The sequence below is a fragment of the Oncorhynchus kisutch genome, linkage group LG28, assembly GCF_002021735.2.
Source record: "Oncorhynchus kisutch isolate 150728-3 linkage group LG28, Okis_V2, whole genome shotgun sequence".
NCBI classification, from domain to species: domain Eukaryota; kingdom Metazoa; phylum Chordata; class Actinopteri; order Salmoniformes; family Salmonidae; genus Oncorhynchus; species Oncorhynchus kisutch.
The window spans coordinates 6502592-6527979 of NC_034201.2; the positions used below are offsets into that span (position 1 = coordinate 6502592).

At 41.3% G+C, this 25388-nt stretch overlaps 1 protein-coding gene across 1 annotated transcript in view; it reads right to left on the reverse strand.

Moving 5' to 3' along the window:
• The window catches only part of LOC109872474 (zinc finger and BTB domain-containing protein 20-like), a 44837-nt gene extending 23620 nt beyond the window's left edge, over positions 1-21217 (reverse strand). Inside the window, exons 1-2 of the mRNA XM_020463722.2 lie at positions 21020-21217; positions 18255-18361 (exon numbers count right to left, since the gene is read on the reverse strand). The gene's annotated coding sequence lies outside the window, so the exon portion shown is untranslated. The remainder of the gene's footprint in view (positions 1-18254; positions 18362-21019) is intronic.
• Between the last annotated feature and the right edge of the window lie 4171 nt (positions 21218-25388).

Below are 25388 nucleotides of genomic sequence, written 5' to 3' on the forward strand. Positions count from 1 at the left end.
AATGACCAAGGCGTGACAGAACCCCCCCCCCCCCCCCCCCCCAAGGTGCGGACTCCCGGACGCACCTCAAAACCATAGGGAGGGTCCGGGTGGGCGTCTGTCCATGGTGGCGGCTCCGGCTCGGGACGTGGACCCCACTCCATAAATGTCATAGTTCCTCCCCTTCGCGTCCTGGGATAATCCACCCTCCATGCCGACCATGGCCTAATAGTCCTCACCCAGAACCCCACAGAACTGAGGAGCAGCTCGTGACTGAGGGGCATCTCGGGACTGAGGGGCAGCTCGGGACTGAGGGGCAGCTCGGGACTGAGGGGCAGCTCGGGACTGAGGGGCAGCTCGGGACTGAGGGGCAGCCCGGGACTGAGGGGCAGCCCGGGACTGAGGGGCAGCCCGGGACTGAGGGGCAGCCCGGAACTGAGGGGCAGCCCGGAACAGAGGGGAAGCCCAGTACTGAGAGGAAGCCCAGTACTGAGAGGAAGCCCAGTACTGAGAGGAAGCCCAGTACTGAGATGAAGCTCAGGTAGGTAGTAGGCTCCGGTAGATCCTGGCTGGCGGATCTGGAAGTTTCTGGTTGACTAGCAGATCTGGAAGATTCTGGTTGACTAGCAGATCTGGAAGATTCTGGTTGACAGGCTGATCTGGAAGAATCTGGTTGACTGGCAAATCTAGAAGATCATGGCTGACTGGCGGATCTAGCTGCTCTATGCAGACTGACAGCTCTGACTGCTCCATGCAGGCTGACAGCTCCTTGCAGACTGGCAGCTCTGGCTGCTTCATGCAGACTGACAGCTCTGACTGCTCCATGCAGGCTGACAGCACCCTGCAGACTGGCAGCTCCTTGCAGACTGACAGCTCCTTGCAGACTGACAGCTCCTTGCAGACTGGCAGCTCCTTGCAGACTGGCAGCTCCTTGCAGACTGGCAGCTCCCTGCAGACTGACAGCTCTGACTGCTCCATGCAGGCTGACAGCTCCTTGCAGACTGGCAGCTCCTTGCAGACTGGCAGCTCCTTGCAGACTGGCAGCTCCTTGCAGACTGGCATCTCCGGCTGCTTCATGCAGACTGACAGCTCTGACTGCTCCATGCAGGCTGACAGCACCCTGCAGACTGGCAGCTCCTTGCAGACTGACAGCTCCCTGCAGACTGGCATCTCCGGCTGCTTCATGCAGACTGACATCTCTGGCTGCTTCATGCAGACTGACAGCTCTGACTGCTCCATGCAGGCTGACAGCACCCTGCAGACTGGCAGCTCCTTGCAGACTGACAGCTCCTTGCAGACTGACAGCTCCCTGCAGACTGGCAGCTCTTTGCAGACTGACAGCTCAGGCTGCTTCATGCAGGCAGGAGGCTCCGGCAGCGCAGGAGAGGAGAAAGTCTCTGGCTGCGCTAAACAGGCGGGAGACTCCAGCAGCGCAGGAGAGGAGAAAGGCTCCGACAGCGCTGGAGAGGCGGGAGACTCCGACAGCGCAGGAAGGCAGGAAGGCTCTGGCTGTGCTGAACAGGCGGGAGACTCCGACAGCGCAGGAGGGGAGAAAGGCTCCGACAGCGCTGGAGAGGCGGGAGACTCCGACAGCGCAGGAGAGGCGAGGCGCACTGTAGGCCTGATGCGTGGTGCGGGCACTGGTGATACTGGTGCGAGGACACGCACAGGAAGCCTGGTGCGGGGAGCTGCTACCGGAGGACTGGTGTGTGTAGGTGGCTCTGGATAGACCGGACCGTGCAGGCGCACTGTAGGCCTGATGCGTGGTGCGGGCACTGGTGATACTGGAGCGAGGACACGCACAGGAAGCCTGGTGCGGGGAGCTGCTACCGGAGGACTGGTGTGTGGAGGTGGCACAGGATGTGCAAGGCTAGGGATGTGCACAGGAGGCCTGGTGCGTGAGGCTGGCACCAACTTCACCAGCCGACTAACACGCACCTCAGGACGAGTATGGAGCGCTAACTCAGGTGCCATCAAATCCCCGAAACGATCCGTCGGACGAATATGGTATCTATAGCACCAAGCTAGCAACTCCCTCATTACTCTCCACTCCACTTTCCCCATTAACTCCTTCACAGTCTCTGCTTCGCTCACCTCTCACCGGCTCTGGTTCTGGTCTCCTCCTTGGCTCCTCACGATAAACAAGGAGAGTTGGCTCAGGTCCATCTCCTGACTCAGCCACTCTCCCTCTGAGCCCCCTCCCAATATATTTCTTGGGGTGACTCTCGGGTCTCGCTCTGCGCCGCCGTGTCTGTTTCTCCAACTCCATTCGCCTATAGCCTTCTTCGCACTGATCTAGCGAATCCCAGGCGGGCTCCTGCACTCTCTCTGGGTCGGCCGCCCACCTGTCGATTTCTTCCCACGTCGTATACTCCATGCCATTGCTGTCCATAACGTCCTCCTTTCGCTTTTCCTGCCTGTTACCACGCCGCTCGGTCCGTGTGTGGTGGGTGATTCTGTAACGGCGTTCTTCGTTTGTTGAAAGAGAGTCGGACCGAAATGCAGCGTGGTGGTTACTCATGATTTTAATGAAGAAAAGTGACGATACATGAAATAACTTATGAATACGAAAAAACAACAAACGGAACGTGAAACCTAATTACAGCCTATCTGGTGAACACTACACAGAGACAGGAACAATCACCCACGAAAGACAAAGCGAAACTCAGGCTACCTAAATACGGTTCCCAATCAGAGGCAACGAGAATCACCTGACTCCTGATTGAGAACCGCCTCAGGCAGCCAAGCCTATACAACACCCCTAATCAGCCGCGATCCCAAATACTACAAACCCCAATACGAAATACAATAACATAAACCCCTGTCACACCCTGGCCTGACCAAATATATAACGAAAACACAAAATACAATGACCAAGGAGTGACAACTATAGCACTAACACTAACTATAGCACTAACTAACTATAGCACTAACACTAACTATAGCACTAACTAACTATAGCACTAACACTAACTATAGCACTAACTAACTATAGCACTAACTAACTATAGCACTAACACTAACTATAGCACTAACACTAACTATAGCACTAACTAACTATAGAACTAACACTAACTATAGCACTAACTAACTATAGCACTAACACTAACTATAGCACTAACTAACTATAGCACTAACTATAGCACTAACACTAACTATAGCACTAACTAACTATAGCACTAACACTAACTATAGCACTAACTAACTATAGCACTAACTAACTATAGCACTAACTATAGCACTAACTACCTATAGCACTAACACTAACTATAGCACTAACACTAACTATAGCACTAACTAACTATAGCACTAACTATAGCACTAACACTAACTATAGCACTAACTAACTATAGCACTAACACTAACTATAGCACTAACTAACTATAGCACTAACTAACTATAGCACTAACACTAACTATAGCACTAACACTAACTATAGCACTAACTAACTATAGAACTAACACTAACTATAGCACTAACTAACTATAGCACTAACACTAACTATAGCACTAACTAACTATAGCACTAACTAACTATAGCACTAACTATAGCACTAACACTAACTATAGAACTAACTAACTATAGCACTAACTAACTATAGCACTAACTATAGCACTAACACTAACTATAGCACTAACTAACTATAGCACTAACACTAACTATAGCACTAACTAACTATAGCACTAACTATAGCACTAACACTAACTATAGCACTAACTAACTATAGCACTAACACTAACTATAGCACTAACTAACTATAGCACTAACTATAGCACTAACTAACTATAGCACTAACTATAGCACTAACTAACTATAGCACTAACACTAACTATAGCACTAACTAACTATAGCACTAACTAACTATAGCACTAACTATAGCACTAACTAACTATAGCACTAACACTAACTATAGCACTACCTAACTATAGCACTAACTAACTATAGCACTAACACTAACTATAGCACTAACTAACTATAGCACTAACACTAACTATAGCACTAACTAACTATAGCACTAACACTAACTATAGCACTAACTAACTATAGCACTAACTATAGCATTAACTAACTATAGCACTAACACTAACTATAGCACTAACTAACTATAGCACTAACTAACTATAGCACTAACTATAGCACTAACACTAACTATAGCACTAACTAACTATAGCACTAACTATAGCACTAACACTAACTATAGCACTAACTAACTATAGCACTAACACTAACTATAGCACTAACTAACTATAGCACTAACTAACTATAGCACTAACACTAACTGTAGCACTAACTAACTATAGCACTAACACTAACTGTAGCACTAACTAACTATAGCACTAACTAACTATAGCACTAACTAACTATAGCACTAACTAACTATAGCACTAACACTAACTATAGCACTAACACTAACTATAGCACTAACTAACTATAGCACTAACTAACTATAGCACTAACACTAACTATAGCACTAACTAACTATAGCACTAACACTAACTATAGCACTAACTAACTATAGCACTAACACTAACTATAGCACTAACTAACTATAGCACTAACTATAGCACTAACTAACTATAGCACTAACACTAACTATAGCACTAACTAACTATAGCACTAACTAACTATAGCACTAACTATAGCACTAACACTAACTATAGCACTAACTAACTATAGCACTAACTATAGCACTAACACTAACTATAGCACTAACTAACTATAGCACTAACACTAACTATAGCACTAACTAACTATAGCACTAACTAACTATAGCACTAACACTAACTGTAGCACTAACTAACTATAGCACTAACACTAACTGTAGCACTAACTAACTATAGCACTAACTAACTATAGCACTAACTAACTATAGCACTAACTAACTATAGCACTAACACTAACTATAGCACTAACACTAACTATAGCACTAACTAACTATAGCACTAACTAACTATAGCACTAACACTAACTATAGCACTAACTAACTATAGCACTAACACTAACTATAGCACTAACACTAACTATAGCACTAACACTAACTATAGCACTAACTAACTATAGCACTAACACTAACTATAGCACTAACTAACTATAGCACTAACACTAACTATAGCACTAACACTAACTAACTATAGCACTAACTAACGATAGCACTAACTAACTATAGCACTAACTAACTATAGCACTAACACTAACTATAGCACTAACTAACTATAGCACTAACTAACTATAGCACTAACTAACTATAGCACTAACTAACTATAGCACTAACACTAACTATAGCACTAACACTAACTATAGCACTAACTAACTATAGCACTAACTAACTATAGCACTAACACTAACTATAGCACTAACTAACTATAGCACTAACACTAACTATATCACTAACACTAACTATAGCACTAACACTAACTATAGCACTAACTAACTATAGCACTAACACTAACTATATCACTAACTAACTATAGCACTAACACTAACTATAGCACTAACACTAACTATAGCACTAACTAACTATAGCACTAACTAGCGATAGCACTAACTAACTATAGCACTAACACTAACTATAGCACTAACTAACTATAGCACTAACTAACTATAGCACTAACTAACTATAGCACTAACACTAACAATAGCACTAACTAACGATAGCACTAACACTAACTACAGCACTAACACTAACTACAGCACTAACTATAGCACTAACACTAACTATAGCACTAACACTAACTATAGCACTAACTATAGCACTAACACTAGCACTAACACTAACTATAGCACTAACTAACTATAGCACTAACACTAACTACAGCACTAACACTAACTACAGCACTAACACTAACTATAGCACTAACACTAACTATAGCACTAACACTAACTATAGCACTAACACTAACTACAGCACTAACACTAACTACAGCACTAACACTAACTATAGCACTAACACTAACTATAGCACTAACACTAACTATAGCACTAACACTAACTACAGCACTAACACTAACTACAGCACTAACACTAACTATAGCACTAACACTAACTATAGCACTAACTAACTATAGCACTAACACTAACTACAGCACTAACACTAACTATAGCACTAACACTAACTATAGCACTAACACTAACTACAGCACTAACACTAACTATAGCACTAACTAACTATAGCACTAACACTAACTATAGCACTAACTAACTATAGCACTAACACTAACTACAGCACTAACACTAACTATAGCACTAACTAACTATAGCACTAACACTAACTATAGCACTAACTAACTATAGCACTAACTAACTATAGCACTAACACTAACTACAGCACTAACACTAACTATAGCACTAACACTAACTATAGCACTAACACTAACTACAGCACTAACACTAACTATAGCACTAACTAACTATAGCACTAACACTAACTACAGCACTAACACTAACTATAGCACTAACTAACAATAGCAACAACAACAAAAATTGGCTGAACAACTTGTTCACTTAATTCATTGCATGTCAAGAACTCCCAGCCAAGTCTACTTAATTCCTAGCATGATTTACTTTGCATTCATGATGTTTATCATAAATACTTACAGATGTAGGATTTAAATTGGATCACCCTGTTGCAGGAGAACAATTTAAAACTTGGATTTGAGGTTTAAAATGGCTTCTAAAGAAATTTCAGACTGGATTTTCCCTCATGAAAAATGTATCAACGCCTACCTACAAAAATGCCCATTAATTATAACATAATAATAATAATTCACATTTTCTGTTGCTGCAGGATTATTTCAAACTGGCTCAAAATCCTACATCTGTACAAATGGCTAAAGTATCTGGAATATTTTAACATTAATCAAGACAGGAACTCAAAACAAAGTTGAGGCTCAACCATAAATTATTCTCAAACCATTGATCAAGTTCATCTTGCAGTAGACTACAAACAGTACTTGTAAAAGCAGTCAATATCAGGATGCTGTTTGAATCTCGGGCTTGGTTGCCTTTTGATATGCATTTTAGTGGGTTTCGTGTTTCACAAAGCAATTCAGAAAACAAACCATTTGACCACTCATGTGACCGTCTTTAAAATGCTTTAACCCTGAAGCAGATATTTGCACAATTGCAGTCTCATTATTTTGGCACAGCAGGTGTCCATGGCAACTGCCACATTTGGAAGAAGAAAAAAAGGAAGAAAAATATATATAAACACTTGACCTATAGGATGTAATAAGGAATCGCTGAAAAAAAACAGTCATAGATTTTACAAAACAAAGCGTTCTGTCATTGCATTATACCATACCACACTCCAAAGCCAAACTCAACACAGACTTCTGAATAAGGGTATGTTGTATAAAAGATACAGTCATATTGTGTCTTGTTAGCTCTTATAACCTTTGACCTCTCTATAATAGTTATGCTGGCAGACTCATCTTAGTTCGGTGCCAATGGCCTGCTGGCCAACTTCTCATCCAGCTACTGTAACTAGCTACAAAAACTTACACATTGCATCAGAGATAGAGAACATTTCAAACACACTCTCTCTCACACACACACACACACACACACACAAACACTTACACAAAGTATTGTTTGTTGTTAATCCAGAAGGGGTAGACGCAAACTGCCAACCTGAAAATATAAGGTCTTTATAAACTTGACCCATAGATTAATAATGGTGTTGCAAGGAGAACTAGTTAAGAAAGCCAGCCATTTCACAAGAATGAAGCAACGGGCCAGAAGCTCGCTGTTGTTTTTCCTGTTTCAGAAAATAATAGCAATGTGATTTAGGCTAGAGTGAACTGTGACGACTACGGTGTTGTATTAAAAGTTTAGTAATCCATTAAAACCATAAACCATTTGGCATTGTCTCAATATTTCAATTTGTAATGACAGAGGGACTCTTAAAAAAAATGAAATAAGAGCTATGTCAGCTAATCGTGATAACAAATATTTTGTTGTTGCTCAAACAGAAACGTTGTCAAGGAAAGTGCAACAACCAAATCATGAAATAGGTAAACGCCTGCTATCGTCTTCACAAGATTACATAAAATATATTTCTTAAATCAATACATTCCATGACAATACGTTTGAGTGAACTATATCCTCTTTGACGGCACAATTTAGGCTTTGGACAAAACAATCATTTGCAAAACTACTGGCTAATGTGTAAGGCTGTTGCAGACACAGATAGTACGAGGACAAATCAAATAAAAACCTTGACCAGCAATGTTGCTAGAATGTTACAAGTCATTCTAACAAATATTTAATTTGTCAAAATGTAATTGTGATACCTCGATAATTGTCCTTTAGAATGTAAAATGGCCTGCAGTAGACCACCAAAGCTTGCATGAACATAGGTTACAGTTATGTATTATCTCACACAGTATAACAATTGAACAGAGATTAAACAACACGTGAGACAAGCTAGTTTTACTATGCTTGACATGCAAGCTGCTGCAACATGTAAAAGCAAGTAGAGAGCAGAAATTCTTAGAAGTTCTTGAAAGAAGAATAACAATGTGTCTGGATCACTAGGTCATATCCCCATTGTGACCTGTTTTCTCTTACCCCTAAAAGAAAGCACACTTGCCACAATCTCTCAAAAAAAAAGGTTTGCTACCTAGCTGTTAAATACTCTGAATCAGTCAGCACACTTTCTAAAAATAATACTGAGAAGCTAGCTTATGTAAAGAGTATATTATGAGTATCATTTGACAATCCTGATCCATTTCATGCAAGTGTTCGGCTAGAGAAAGAATGCAAAAGCGGAGTGTCTGTTTCTTCAGTGGATATTCATAAAGCAAAAATAGATTTGTTTGTGCATAAACCAAAATAATTTCATAAAAGAAATAGGGCCTAACTGTTTTCATCGGCAAAGCAAAACATCTAAAGATATGACTGCCAACTATTTCCTGAAAAATAATTGCTACCCTATTAATAAAAAGTAACAAGGTGAAGAAAGTCCAAGTAGCATTTACTTTGTGGGTCAACTCTGGTGTTATAACACAAACGCTGTTGTGCAGATTATACGTCTCCGGTTTTTCCATTGCACACCAATGTCACTGTGTGTTTTTTATAATGGGATATAGTCCGTCTTACAGCTTTGGCTACAAGTGTTGTTCACTAGCATGGGGTCTAAAAGGCTTTTCAGGAGGTCTAGGTGTAAACAAGTAGAATATAGGTCTAAACTTGGGATAATGGGATAATCCACACATTTTCCTGAAGAAACCATTTTATTTATTTTCTAAAAACCATCTTCAGAAACTTTCCCTTTTGAATACACAGTGATCTCACCATGACTTGTAGAAAACCATATGGTTGGCGGGGTTAGCTGAGGACACACATGCACCTTGGCAAACATACAACTTCCCTATTAGAATCCAAGATACATTTCTCACATCAGTGAAATGCCCGAGTCCTCGTGGATGTGTTTAAAGAGTAAGACGGAGAAAAAAGTCATTACATGACCATCTCTTTTGCCTAAATCAAATCAGTTTTTAAGGAACTCAAGAACAGCACAGCAAGAACATACAGACACTACCGTAAAGGCTAAAAGAGATTCTAAAACAATAAACTACTGTAGGTTACAAAGTTCTTAGATCGATGGCAATCTACCATAAAGTTCACTAAATATGTGTTAGTGCTTACTTGTTCTACTCCATCATACCCCCACGGAGGTATTTTCTTTTGAATGTGCTGAGAAAAATGCATGGTTTGAATAACAATGGCTTTGTTTCACTTTATTTAACTCAAACATTGTCTAATAAATCCCAAATACATAAACATGGTAACAATATTATTTTCCATTGTGCCCCTTGGCTGCGGTGTGGGTTTGATTGTAAATTCAGCCTTATTATCTGACGATCAAGCTGATTCACTCTACATTGTAAGAAGTAGTCATGTTAGATCTGGCACAGAAAACTGACTTACATAGTACTGTCAACGAAATAAGCCTAGACAAGAGAGATAATATAGGCCTACTGCTTGACACCATATAGAAAAGCCTTTCAACAAAGTCTCCTGTTGGACTTTTGGTTCTTTTTTTTTAATAACTGCAATCTAAACATTGGAAAGGGAGTGGCAATCTATTCACACGGTTCATGACTATTAGAGGTAGGCCTATAAGCATACACTGTGTACCTTTGTGCTAAAACATAGCCCTGGTGAACCAGTCGGGTTTGCCATCTCAAGCATTACTTGAGTTATATGCATATTTCACAAGTCAGAAGTGACTGTCACTGGGCAAGAATGTTAACACTATCCAGTGATCTGCTCAGATAGCGTGCTCTCCAACTTGCGAGTCAGCTGCCAGAGTTTGGTCGTTTTCAAGCGTATCACTATTGTGAAGTTTGATAGTTTATCAAATAAACAATATAGCCTAGTGATCAATATCATTGTGGTTTGACACTGTAAATTCTTTTGGTAGTAAAATGTGTTAACAACTCTTCTTCATCTGATAATAGGGTAACTTAAGGTTACTTGCGTAACCCCAGTTCTCTGTAGTACAATCACTGTTATGTGGGTTCTCTTAATTATTTGTTTTCGACATCTCATTTGTGAGATTCTCCTAAGTAGCTTGAAGAACCAATGCAACACAGTGTATTGGGAAAATATTCAGACCCCTTGACTTTTTCCACATTTTGTTACGTTACAGCCTTATTCTAAAATGGATTAAATTGTTTTTCCCCCTCGTCAATCTACACACAATACCCCATAATGACAAAGGAAAAAACGTTTGTATAAACGTTTTTTGTTTATACATTTTTACAAATGTATAAACAATTATAAACAGAAATATCACATTTAGTAAGTATTCATACCCTTTAATCAGTTGAAGCACCTTAGGCAGCGATAACAGCCTCAAGTCTTCTTGGGTATGACGCTACAAGCTTGGCACAACTGTATTTGTGGAGTTTCTCCCATTCTTCTCTGTGATCCTCCCAAGCTCTGTCAGGTTGGATGAGTAGAGTCGATGCACAGCTATTTTCAGGTCTCTCCAGAGATGTTCGATTGGGTTCAAGTCCGGGCTCTGGCTGGGCCACTCAAGGATATTCAGAGACTTGTCCCGAAGGCACTAGTGCGTTGTCTTGGCTGTGTGCTTGCCGTCATTGTCATGTTGGAAGGTTAACATTCTCCCCCAGTCTGAGGTCCTGAGCACGCTGGAGCAGGTTTTCATCAAGGATCTCGCTGTACTTTGCTCCGTTCATCTTTCCCTCGATCCTGACTAGTCTCCCAGTCCCTGCTGCTGAAAAACATCCCCACAGCATAATGCTGCCACCACTATGCTTCACCATAGGGATTGTGCCAGGTTTCCTACAGACGTTATGCTTGGCATTCAGGCCAAAGAGTTCAATCTTGGTTTCATCAGAGCAGAGAATTTTGTTTATCATAGTCTGAGAGTCTTTTAGGTGCAGGCTGTCATGTGCCTTTTACTGAGGAGTGGCTTCTGTCTGGCCACACTACCATAAAGGCCTGATTGGTGGAGTGCTGCAGAGATGGTTGTCCTTCTGGAAGGTTCTCCCATCTCCACAGGGTAACTCTTGAGCTCTGTCAGAGTGACCATATGGTTCTTGGTCACCTCCCTGACCAAAGCCCTTCTCTACCGATTGCTCAGTTTGGACCGGCAGTCAGCTCTAGGAAGAGTCTTAGTGGTTCCAAACTGCTTCCATTTAAGAATGATAGAGACCACTGTGTTCTTGGGGACCTTCAACGCTGTAGAACTGTTTTGGTACTCTTCCCCAGATCTGTGCCTCGACAGAATCCTGTCTCGGAGCTCTACGGAAAATTCCCTCCACTTCATGGCTTGGTTTTTGCTCTAACATTCACTGTCAACTGTGAATGTGTGTGCCTTTCCAAGTGTGTGCCTTTCCAAATCATGTCCAATCAATTGAATGTACCACAGGTGGACTGCAGTCAACTTGCAGAAACATCTCAAGGATGATCAATGGAAACAGGATGCAGCTGACATCAATTTTGAGTGTCATAGCAAAGAGTCTGAATACATATGTAAATAAGGTATTTCTGTTTTTTAAATTTTTTATAAATTTACAAACATTTCTAAAAGCCTGTTTTCACTTTGTAATTATGGGGTATTGTGTGCAGATTGATGAGGGGGAGAAAACGTGTATCCATTTTATAATTAGGCTGTAATGTAACAAAATGTGGAAAAAGTCAAGGGGTCTGAAAACTTTCCGAATGTTTGTCTGTGAGAGAGTGGCGAATGAGTGAGACCCTCCCCTCATACTAAAGATCCTGCCCTTTGATCATTCTCAAGCATGCCAAACTTCCTCACATTCTTGCGAGTATGGGAATGTGGTAAGATTAGGGTTGCAAAGGGTCGGAAACTTTCCGGAAAACTTTTCCATGGGAAGTTAAGCCCGGGAATTTTTCTTAAATTCATTTTTTAAAAGTTAGCTTATAACAGTGATTTTTGGGGGGGGAAACACATAAGGCAATTCTAGATCTTGTGGCATATTTTGGTTAAACTTTCCCCAATTCAATGGAATTGCAACCCTCTGCATGCACAGTGCATTCTTCCATCACATGTACAGCTGATTCTCAAGATATTGCACACTAATGAGATGCTATTGAGCCCACACTACTACACTGTCTGAGCCAAGGACCACATGCTTTCTGATAAGTTTTGATTACAATACTGGGTGTGGTGAATATATTTTATATGACATACACGATTTTTTGTTAACTAGTAAATAGTAGCCTACAGCAAAGTGTGTTAAAATCATTTCTAACTTGTTAGCAATTTCTGCTAGTTAGTTTTGGCTACCATGTGGGTTTTAGCTTGCTTGAGCCTGCTAACTGAGGAGTGTTAATTCACCTGTTTCCATACATGTTTCATTTTAAAACATATATCTTACAAAGGAGTTGTTTAATCTAACTGCTTAACTATTTATCTGTACATACATGGAATTGTACTTGGGTGCTTCTTACTCTTTACAGGAAAATGCCACGGGCACTATCTGAATTGTGTGGAGACATTTCACTGCAGCTAATGTAGATGAAAAAGCTGTGTACATTTGCAAATACTGTGCCAAATGTGAAGAATGCAACAAAGATGCGGAATCATCTGGCCAAGTGCATAAAGTTCCCTCAGCGCTCACAACAAGCAACCTCTGATAAAAGTCCCTCTACTTCTATTCGAGGGGAAAATGATGAATCCGACACCTTATCAATAGCAACAGCTCATGGTCCTTCAGGAATCATACGTGTTTGTTGATTCAATGGAGGAACGTAGTCAGAGAAATGCTGAGGAATGTCTTGCTCGAGCTGTGTATGCAACTGGTTCACCTCTGATGCTCAAATGCAATGTGTATTGGAAGAGACTTCTGAATGTTCTTCACCCAGCATACATCCCTCCAACCAGACATGCTTTACCTACTCATTTGCAAGATGCAGAGTTCAACAGAGCTCAAGTGAAGGTCAAGCAAATCATAGAGAAAGCAGACCCTATTGCAATCATCTCTGATGGGTGGTCGAATGTTCGTGGGCAAGAATAATTAACTAAATCATCTCCACACCTCAACCAGTATTCTACAAGCACAGACACAAGGGACAACAGACACACCGGTCTCTACATTGCAGATGAGCTGAAGGCAGTCATCAATGACCTTGGACCACAGAAGGTATTTGCACTGGTGACAGACAATGCTGCAAACATGAAGGTCTAAAGTGGAGGAGTCCTACCCTCACATCACACCAATTGGTTGTGCTGCTCATGCATTGAATCTGCTCCTGTAAGGACATCATGGCACTGAAAACAATGGATACACTCTACAAGAGAGCCAAGAAATGGTTAGGTATGTGAAGGGTCATCAGGTTATAGCAGAAATCTACCTCACCAAGCAAAGTGAGAAGAATAAGAGCACCACATTGAAGCTGCCAGCAACACCCATTGGGGGTGATGTTGTCATCATGTGTGACAGTCTCCTGGAGGGGAAGAAGAAATGGCCATTTCACAGTCTGCCGATATGGACAGCCCCATCAAGAGGATCCTCCTGGATGATATATTTTGGGAGAGAGTGGTAAGCAGCCTGAAACTCCTGAAACCTATAGCAGTATCCATTGCATGTATTGAGGGAGACAATGCCATCCTGTCTGATATTCAGACTCTGCTTGCAGATGGTAGCCATCTGGGCAAATTTGAGGCTTTTTGAGCCTGACAATGAGCAATCCTCAACAAGGTTGGAAAGTGACAGTGAAGATGAGGCCTCAGAGTCTGATGTTCAAGAGGTGGACATTGAGGAGGTCCAGGGAGAAGACATGGAAGCCTGAGAGGGAGACAGCCAAAGCTTTAGTTTCTAGACTATCTTTTTACAGATGTATGTTGAAAATGTTTTTGGGAAATGCGATGGATCATTGGGGATAATTCAATATTCCCTTTCTTCTGTTGTTCAGTGAAATCATCCCATGTGAAGAGTCAACTAATTTAATTAAAGTTCAATTCGTAACTAAATTGTTTTTTAACATTTCTATTGGAAGGATTTAACCATTTGCAATTATGTCTACTTATGATAAGGTAAAAGGTTTATATTTATGTCTCCATATGATATGGTAAACATATTCAATGCAAAAAACATCTACATTTAAATTGTATTAATTTGCATATATTACCATTAATTCCCATATATTCCCGTTAATTCCCATGTATTCCCGTTAATTCCCACGGAAAGACTCCACCTCTGAATATTCCCCAAAATGTGCAACCCTAGGTGAGATAATATCAAAGAACCGGGAATACGGTGCATTTTGTTACGTTACAGTCTTCTTTAAAAAAAAAAAAAAAAAAAATGTTCTCATTAATGTATACACAATTCCACCATAATGACAAAGTGAAAACAGGTTTTTAGACATTTTTGCAAATGTATTCAAAAAAAGCCATCCCTGCGGGTAGCCTAGTAGTTAGAGCGTTGGACTAGTAACTGAAAGATTGCAAGATCGAATCCCCGAGCTGACAAGGTAAAAATCTGTTGTTCTGCCCCTGAACAAGGCAGTTAACCCACTGTTCTGTCCCCACAGGAGGCCTTTTGCCTTCTGGTAGGCCTTCATTGAAAATAAGAATGTGTTCTTAACTGACTTGCCTAGTTAATAAAGGTAAAATAAAAGAAGTAAAAAAATCTACATAAGTATTCAGACCCTTTGCTTTAAAACTCGAAATTGAGCTCAGGTGCATCCTGTTTCCATTCATCATCCTTGAGATGTTTTTACAACTTGATTGGAGTCCACCTGTGGTAAATTCAATTGATTGGACATGATTTGGAAAGGCACAAACCTATCTATAAGGTCCCACAGTTGACAGTGCATGTCAGAGCAGAAATCAAGCCATGAGGTCAAAGGAATTGTCCGTAGAGCTCAGGTGCATCCTGTTTCCACTGATTATCCTTGAGATGTTTCTACAATTTGATTGGAGTCCACCTGTGGTACATTCAATTGATTGGACATGATTTGGAAAGGCACAAACCTGTCTATATACTGTAAGGTCCCACAGTTGACCGTGCATGTCAGAGCAGAAACCAAGCCATGAGGTCAAAGGAATTGTCCGTAGAGCTCAGAGACGGGATTGTGTCAAGGCACAGACCTGGGGAAGGGTACCAAAATGGAATAAGTGGAATAAGTTTGGAACTACCAAGCCTCTTCCTATAGCTGGCCGCCTGGCCAGACTGCACAATCGGGGGAGAAGAGCCTTGGTCAAGGAGGTGAACAAGAACCCGATGGTACAGAAAAGTACAAAGTGCAGAGAGATCCTTGATGAAAACCTGCTCCAGAGTGCTCAGGACCTTAGACTGGGACGAAGGTTCACCTTCCAACAGGACAACGACCCTAAGCACACAGCCAAGACAACGCAGGAGTGGTGTTTGTGACATGTCTCTGACTAGTCCTTGAGTGGCCCAGCCAGAGCCCGACTTGAACCCGATCCAACATCTCTGGAGAGACCTTAAAATAGCTGTGCAGCGATGCTCCTCATCCAACCTGACAGAGCTTGTGAGGATCAGCAGAAAAGAATGGGAGAAACTCCCCAAATACAGGTGTGGGCTAGTAGCCTAGCTAGTTAACAAAGTGCTGGTCGGAGAAGCTAATCATCTAACAATGTGAACGTAGCTAGTGTTCACCAAGTGGGCAAGTAGCCTAACTAATTAGCACAAAGTTAGCCAAAGGAAGCTAGCGCTATGTTCGTCTTGCGACAGAGAAAAGCATGGCTTCTCGACTGATAAGCAGGACGGTCGATCTAGTCACAGCCGGTAGTGGGTTAAACTAAACAAGAGAGCGAACTAGTAATTCTACCATTGCAGGTATAAAACCTAGTCGGTAGGATAGCTAGCCTTGCGGTGAGAAAGCCAGGTTAGCTAAGCCTTGCAGCTAAGCTAGCCAAGTCTCCGTAGCTAGCCGTGTGACACTAGCTAGAACAGGAGATGAAGGAAGAAAAGCGGTGAAGCTAATTCTTACCTGAAGTAGAAACTATCTTTTAAGGAAAGTCACCCAGGACAAAAGATGAGATCTGATAACCCTGTGCTTGTTGGTGCAACCTTGACTGCACACCGGTGAACAGTTAAGCAGGAAAACAGATCAAGTTGTGCTGAAGAAAACTAAGTAGAAGTCTTCTGTGAGGAAAAGAAGTGAGAATGATCAGAGGTCAGGCGAGTGGCTCTTTAATATCAGGGGAGGGGCTCCTTCCTTCGCCACTCGACCTGTCTGTCTCCGACAGACATGTATGATTGGTTCTTCGAGTTACTTAGTAAATTCTGGTGAATGGGATGTCAAAACGAATAATTAAAAGAGAACCCACCTCTTAGCTGTGACTGTGGTACACTTAGCAATGGAAGGTGCACTGCACTCTACCCCTCCTCAACTTTCTTTCCATGGCCTCAATACTTCCTTGGCCTACTAGGCATATGTCCTTGGCAGTAGTCGATGAATGGTTTCTAATGCCTAGGTCGCTACAATACGCAAAGTAAGGTTGAAGTATGTTAAACAGCAAATACTAAAATATGAATTTCCAAATAATTACAACTCATATAAACAATCCACAAACTCATATGTAGCAGTGTGGCCACATTTCTGCATGTAGGCTCGGCCTTAAATGGATACTTTGAGATGTTGTCAATGATGAACTCGTGGATACCCTTTTTATGTCTCTGTGTCCAGTATGAAGGAAGTTAGAGTTGTTTTTACGAACCAACGCTAACTAGCATTAGCACAATGACTGGTGGTCTATGGGTATCTGCTAGCTCTAACTTCCTTCATACTGGACACAGAGCCATACAAATTGCATCAATGAGTTCATCTGACTCTGGGGAAGTAGATAAAGAGCCTCATTAACAAAATATCGAAGTATCCCTTTCAAAGCTGTAAGAGAAATCTGTTACACAATTTGGGCACAATAGCACTATTAAGCTTAAATCATGTTACATATATGCTCAGACAATTACTACTGAATATCTTATGCTTGCCCCCCCCCCCCCCCCCCCCCCCCATGTAGACTAGAGGACATGACATAGTAATGTGAACTCTTCATCACATTTTCAGGATATATTTCAGGGCTAAAAGGAGCTATTAGCAGCAGGACATCTTACAGCGTGCTCCTGAAAAGCCTTTAATGGGCTTTCAAAAAATGCACAATATTGTAATCTGTGCCCTAGATACCACACCAATATATGTTTCTGAGTATAGCGCAATGCTAAAATATCATTACATAATGTGTCGGGGAGCATTAGTTTGCCACTTACTGATTTATTCAGCAAATGAGAACAACACAGCTGTTGCTTAGCTAATTTACAGTTTTCTACGTCTTCAGTTTAAAAGCTTGCTGTGTTGAAGAGAAAGGGAGGCCTTCTGTGGATGCATTCTGTGGAGAGGATGCATTTACAAATGTCTCAATATGTCAATATTTTAGTGACCATTTGCCAGAGAGCTGACAGCTGGGCTTGCTAACACTGTAGAACATACTACAGTATTTGCATAGGGGGCAGCTTTGATTGAACAGCAGGCCTAAGTTGGTTGGAAGCTGGAACTACAAAAACTGAGAGGCTGAAAACCATTCTACTATGTGCTTGAGCAAAAGAGGACAGGAAGCAATATTAAAACGGCAAATACAATGTCTTCCTCTGGCTTTGTGATAGTTACAATTCTTTAAAAAATATATATCTAATCATTGCATGATTATGGAATTAGCCACACAAAGCAATCAGGTGAGAGCCGAAGGGTATACCATTACATTTTCATCAAACTTTTGTTCTGTGAGCACAAATAGGCACATGGCTTACCTTTCAATTTAAACTGGACACCTCCAAAACCTCCCCACCTTGCAATGACATCACAGATCACATTTGATGTCCTGGCAGTGTCTTCGTGAGCCAATCCAGACGTATCGCTATGGACAAAGTACTGAATCAATTATCATGAATCGAAACTTGACATTTTGCATTTAAAATATTTGTTTTGTGATTGCTCATATGAAGAGTTCTTGTAAGACATAGTTAACAAACAAACTCCTTCAACTCTGCTTGCCCCTCTGAATTGTAGCCTGAATAACCAGTGAGGTTTTTCTTCACAACCTGAAAATGTGTTGTAATAGTTGTAAGTACTATGTAACGATGTGTATGTAGTTACACTATTATTGGGATTACAATGAAAATGTGACAATTATGGACAACTGGGCCTGTTTACTATGTGTTGTGGTTGAATTAATGAACTCTGTAAGAAAATTGGATTTAACTTGAAACCGAAGAGCAGAAAAGGCTGTTGGATGCCAAAATCGCTCTAAAGAGTAGGCCTAAATGTCCAACCAACAGGCTTGAATTGCAATACTTCATGTGTGATACTGCACTCATTACAATAATTATAATTTCATCCATCATAGCATAGGCCCACTCTCCATACAGCCTCAATCACTACAATGGTGGATGTGTTAAATGAAAACTTTCCATATCAAACCAGTGTACTTAACATAAAACTGCATATCTCAATCTCATCATCAAAAGGGAAATGGATATCAAAAATGGGAGGGAACATAATTGTAGGCTATAAACTTTATAATGTGCATTTCAGTTATGAGTTTTATCTTAGCTCAAGATGTGTATTGAACAGTAAACGTAGGCTACTTGTCAACAGCATTTGGGGGGAAAAATGGATTCTTCGATGCGTGTTTGCTATCCTACAGTTCAACACTATTCTTCATTATGTCTACAGCCTATGATTCACGAGATCATTTAGGATAAGATGCGCAACTCAACACACTCATGCCTGCAGCAGCCAGTGCACATGTGCTTAAAAACGTGCGGCTGGTTATCCATTACAACTCACAGTGCCAAGCAAGGTTTCTGTTGTGGAGTTACCGGTATATTCCAGCTATATATAGTAAGCCTATTCTATATAGGGCAGACATGCCTCCACAGTAGTCTATGACCATTAGAAGACTGTTATAGGGGGGTGAATGGGAAACAAGCCAAACCGAAACAGTTATATTTTAAAATGTAATTATCCGAAAAGGACATTGTGAACCATCTCTGACTGATTCAATACAGTTTGTTATTCACCCATAAATCTCTTCAACCTGCAACATTTGTACAATGTTTCATTCTAATAGACTATATAGGCTGTGGCTACTCCTAACCTTGTTGGCCAAGTCTGGTGCTGACATCCAACATGCGGTGCAGAGGCAATAGTCTCAACAACTTTGAGAGATGGATAGGACGTTTTGCCCCACTGATCAACTGTCAAATCAACCGTCAATAAAATTGTTAAAACTAATGAAACTGTTTGAAGTTGGAGAAACCAACATCTTGATGAGCCAATTCACTGCTTCAAGCACCCCTGTGCCGTCATTTATCAAACTAACCGGACTGTCTCCCATAGGACTATAGACCTATGCCTAATGATATCATATTTCTATATGATATTCTTCTATATGATATTCTTCTAATTTCCTATACGGTCATGTACGTCAATATAGCTGGAATTACGCAACAAAGATCGTGACAATAAAAGAGGGCATTCATTTTGTAAAACATGGCACCAAAATCCAGAGCAGATGGACAGTTTTTATTCTATCGGTGAAACTAAATCCGCAGTGTCTTTCATAGTTTTAGCCTAGGATATTGGCTGAATATGTAGGCTACCTTTCTGTGTCAGGCAGATGTTAATGTATAATTTAATTTGACAAACGTCTGACACCTTGCATCCTAATTTTAATTTAGGTACAGCATGTGCCAAACTAAAATATTTGAGGGCTTTATTGCAATTTTAGTTCTATTTCGCCCATTGTTCGGTCCAACAAGTGTTGACTTGGTAGGGGGCTGGACACATTTGGACATAGTCCGAGAAAACAGCCAACAGACGGAGATACAACATAGTGGTTTTAAATTGTATGCCTGCTCCTTTTCCTTCTCTCCCAAATGATTGACCCTTATATATCAGTTTATTCCGCTTTACGCACCACACCGCATGCACTTAACTCCAGATGTTCATTGTAAATTATCCTTATGTTGTCTAATTTGTTTTATACAGTCTTAACCATGGAGCCCCATTCATAATAACGTGACGGTCCGAAGTAGAACAGTCAACACAATTCATATCTCTGTCCAGAATAGGAAGGAGTAAAACTAAGGAAATAAGCATTGATGTTGAGAATAATGACAGATGGGCAACCTAGGACGTCATGAAAGTGAGCAGAGCGTCTTTTTTGTCGGGTGTAACGTAAACTGACTATTGTAAATCCATACTATCTGTAATCAATAGACCCCACAATATCATATATCATTCTGCATTTACGGTCTAATTCAATAAGGCTCTGGAATGCTGGAAGGAAATAAAGTTTTACTGATTCTGCTGTAAATCTGGTTGGGAAATCCAGAAATGGAGGCAATGGAACTAAGCGTAAAATTGTCTGTATGTTTTAAGATTCACTTACTTCACTTACTTAAGTTTAGTATATATCATATATTGGGAATAACTGTAATATATTCTTATAGATAGCCTAACATAGACCGTTTTAACACCAGCCCCTTCCCTCACTTTTCCTATTTCTTACCTGCTGTCCTAAGCTTTTTTTCCAATGGCGACAGCGATTCACAGCTTCCCCGGTTTTTCCCCGGCAAGGCTTCGAATTGTTTAATATTTTCCCTTACTTTATTTCATTTCTCACTTCCATCTTCTTTCATCTCATCAATAAACACACGCTGCAGCCTACCTTCATAAAGGACTTCAACGAGTTCAAGTGCGCCCTCCCATTTTTTAACTATACGTTGAATATTTTGGACAGGCACGCCTTTTCACTTACGATTGGAACAGAGCCTCTCTTGAGCGATGTAGGTTGGAACATAAATCGGTCAACGTGGTTTTGCCCCAATCATTGAGCCGTACACCCTCTCTACCGAGTGCAGTGGGCCGGTGAAACTGTCTCCATGGCATTGTGGCTCCGAAATAGTACATGTCCTCTTACGCTGACAGGGTTGTTTGATCCAATATGAACAACCGAAGACCGTAGTTTTAATGAAATTCCACTCTCTGTGTCTTGAAATGTTCATCCATGCAGAATGGTACGTCTTCGCAGAATGTTATTTTAAGGAAATCATTTTCATTCAAGTCATCAAGGGTTCATTTCCTCTTACACGCTTTTATAAAAATAAAAAAAATATTTTAAAAAAAATAATATATATATATATATATATATATATATAATTATATAGGCCTATATTGGAATCATGACGCTTGGTTTATAATGTAAAGAGAATAACTCTAGTTTCAATATTCCATTGATCAAAAGGGCAGTCAATTGAAGAATTATGTCTATCATGTGTCTGTACTTTGCATTGGACAAAGTCGTTGTCAGTAACTGCTACCGATTGGTTTGCAGCTTCATATTGGATGACGTTGCTGCCTATCATTTTTAGTACCAACAAGCTAGATTGGCTGCCGTGTCTTTTACTTTCTACGCATTTCTATTTTCTCATTTATTTATTTTTTAACGTCCCTAGCTGACCTCAAGCCAAGATTTAAAAAAAATGCTGACGGTTTAGCTGGCCAATCAGATTGAGTAATGCAATATTAAATTGTTTTGTTCTCCAATGCGTTCACAGATATGTTCTGACTGGCATAAAATATAGCAATAGTGGATCTTTCAAGTCCCCACACCCCCCTCCGGCCTTCATGCCCCCTCCCTGTCTAGACAGTGACAGGTGTGTGTGTGCGAGCGCGCTTGTCTGATGTCTAGACTTGAATAATCAGCCTTAATTAAAGCTGAAGTTAATGTTTATTGTATATTCTAAACATCATGGGCTTTTCGTTACCGGCAACACCATGAGATGTCGAACATATCTGCAGAACCCGAAGTAGGCTATCACGTTCTCTCTTGGAATGATGCTTATCAGGGGGTTCTGTTTCATGCATAATGCTCTGTTGTAGGATAATTAGGTGTGATTCATAGCCTAAATAATACGCGTGCTTCGGCCTACAATGAAATTAGACTAAAAAAGACAACATGACGGGAACCATTGAGCAAACGTAGTTCATTAACATTAAATACGCGTATTTCCTATTTTGCTTAGTCCCGCAAGACACATCTCATAACTACAATGTACTCAAACAATCGCCATTTCCCATGGTAAAACTTTCATCCCGAATTGTAGATTTCCGGATTTTGTGAGACGTGCATTTGGTTGATTATGAGCGCCATCTGGCGGATATATATTTTTTATGTAATTTCATTGCGGGTTAAGGGGAGGACACCCGCGGCGTGAGAAGGAGTAGCCACAGATAGAACAATGAGCCAAACATTTCACCAGATGTATACGTGTGAAGCATCGGGTTGGGCTTTTCCGCTCACCAACAAATATGGTGATGAGAGGAAGCTCAGTGGCCGGCAGTGGGAGAAGATAGAGCGAAATTGATTTTGGCCGAAATAATGCACATTTTCTAATCGAGTAAAAGTTTAATCTCAATATAATGTTCTGTTCCCAAAACTACATTCTTATACGAACACGAGTGGACTACGTTTTGTAGATTTTACCCTTTGCCAAAGTTTTAAGAAATTGCGTTGTTCAGGAGTGCAATGGTGAATTGGGTTCATGCACACGCGCACCTCACAGAGTAAATGTTCCCTAACGGAAATACGCAAATCAATGATATAACTAGCCAATAGGATCTCGCTAGCTCCGTGCTTGCCCCCCTCCCTCCATTCGTGCTTGTTCTGCCCACTATGACTAATTTGTTCCCGTTGGAAACGACAGGCTGTGGTGTATCTTGGGTTAGTTATAAAAATCTTTGGATGCTGCATCCCAATATGGCAACTGGATTATGGGCGAGTGGGTGTGTCGAAAGGAAATTAGTGGGCGTGTGGAAAAAAGTGTGTGAGTCAAAAGTGCTCTGCTATAGGTTGGATGGTTTTCATTGATCAGTGTTTTTTTTCTTCAGTCTAATACCATGCAACTACCATACATTGACCTACCTTACCGTGAGAGTTTGGACTTTTTTTAAGCCAGAGGATAAGTCTGAGTCGTATTTCACTGTTTGGTTTACACAAATAATTGTTCATTTTAAGTTATAAAACTGGCAATTATTTATTTTTGATTAAAAGTATTGATGGCGGGTGTACTTAATGCGTTCTATGCGTGTGCAGCTGTCACCCTGATATTGGATACTAGGTAGCTACTTCCCAAGGGCCGAACAGTAGTGCTTGTCAAGCAGAGCTAAGGGCACCCATTCTTGTTGCTGTTCATGCCCTCCCAATTGAGTAGTAGACGAAATATACAGTACCAGTCAAAAGTTTAGACACACCTACTCATTCAAGGGTTTTTATTTATTTTTACATTGTAGAATAATAGGGAGGACATCAAAACTATGAAATAACACATATGGAATCATGTAGTAACCAGAAAAGTGTTAAACAAATCAGAATATATTTTACATTTTAGATTCTTCAAAGTAGCCACACTTTGCCTTGATGACAGTTGTGCACACTCTTGGCATTCTCTCAACCAGCTTCATCTGGAATGCATTTCAATTAACAGGTGTGCCTTGTTAAAAAATAACAGCTCAAATAAGCAAAGAGAAATTACAATTCAACATTATTTTAAGACATGAAGGTCAGTCACTCGGTAACAACTTTGAAAGTTTCTTCAAGTGCAGTCGCAAAAACCATCAAGCGCTATGATGAAACTGGTTCTCAGGAGGACCGCCACAGGAAAGGAAGACCCAGAGTTACCTCTGCTGCAGAGGATAAGTTCATTAGAGTTAACTGCACCTCAGATTGAAGCGCAATTAAATGCTTCACAGAGTTCAAGTAACAGACACATCTCAACCTCAACTGTTCAGAGGAGACTGTGTGAATCAGGCCTTCATGGTCTAATTGCCGCAAAGAAACCACTACTAAAGGACACCAATAAGAAGAAGAGACTTGCCTGGGCCGAAACACACAAACAATGGACATTAGACCGGTGGAAATCTGTCCTATGGTCCTATGTGTCACGTTCTGACCTTTATTTCCTTTGTTTTGTCATTATTTAGTATGGTCAGGGCGTGAGTTGGGTTGGGCAGTCTATATTTGTTTTTCTATGATTTGGGTATTTCTATGTTTCGGCCTAGTATGGTTCTCAATCAGAGGCAGGTGTCATTAGTTGTCTCTGATTGAGAATCATACTTAGGTAGCCTGGGTTTCACTGTGTGTTTGTGGGTGATTGTTCCTGTCTCTGTGTTTTGCACCAGATAGGGCTGGTTTGGGTTTTCACGTTTCTTGTTTTTGTAGTCAGTTGTTCATGTGTACATTTACGTATTAAAAGAACCATGGACACTTACCACGCCGCATATTGGTCCTCTGATCCTTTTCGCCTCTCCTCTATGGAAGAAGAGGAGGAAATCCCTGACAGAATCACCCACCAACCAAGGACCAAGCGGCGTGGTAAAAGACAGTGACGACAGCAGCAGCAGCAACAACAGCGGCCAGCATCACAGGACTCCTGGACATGGGAGGAGATACTGAACGGAGAGGGACCCTGGGCACAGGCTGGGGAATATCGCCGCCCCAAAGCAGAGCTGGAGGCAGCGAAAGCTGAGCGGCGGCGATATGAGGAGGCAGCACGGCAGTGCGACAGGTACGAGAGGCAGCCCCCAAAAAATTGTTTGGGGGGGCAGATGAGGTGTGGTACTAAGCCAGGTAGCAGACCTGAGCTCACTCCTCGTGCTTATTATAAGCAGCGCATCACTGGTCAGGCACCGTGTTATGCGGTTAAGCGCACGGTGTCGCCAGTACGTGCCCATAGCCCGGTGCGCTATAGGGCAGCCCCCCGAAAGTGCCATGCGAGTGTGGGCATCGAGCCAGGGCGTATGGTGCCTGCTCGGCATGTCTGGTCGCCGGTGCACAGTTTTGGTCCAGGGTATCCTGCGCCGGCTCTGCGTACTGTGTC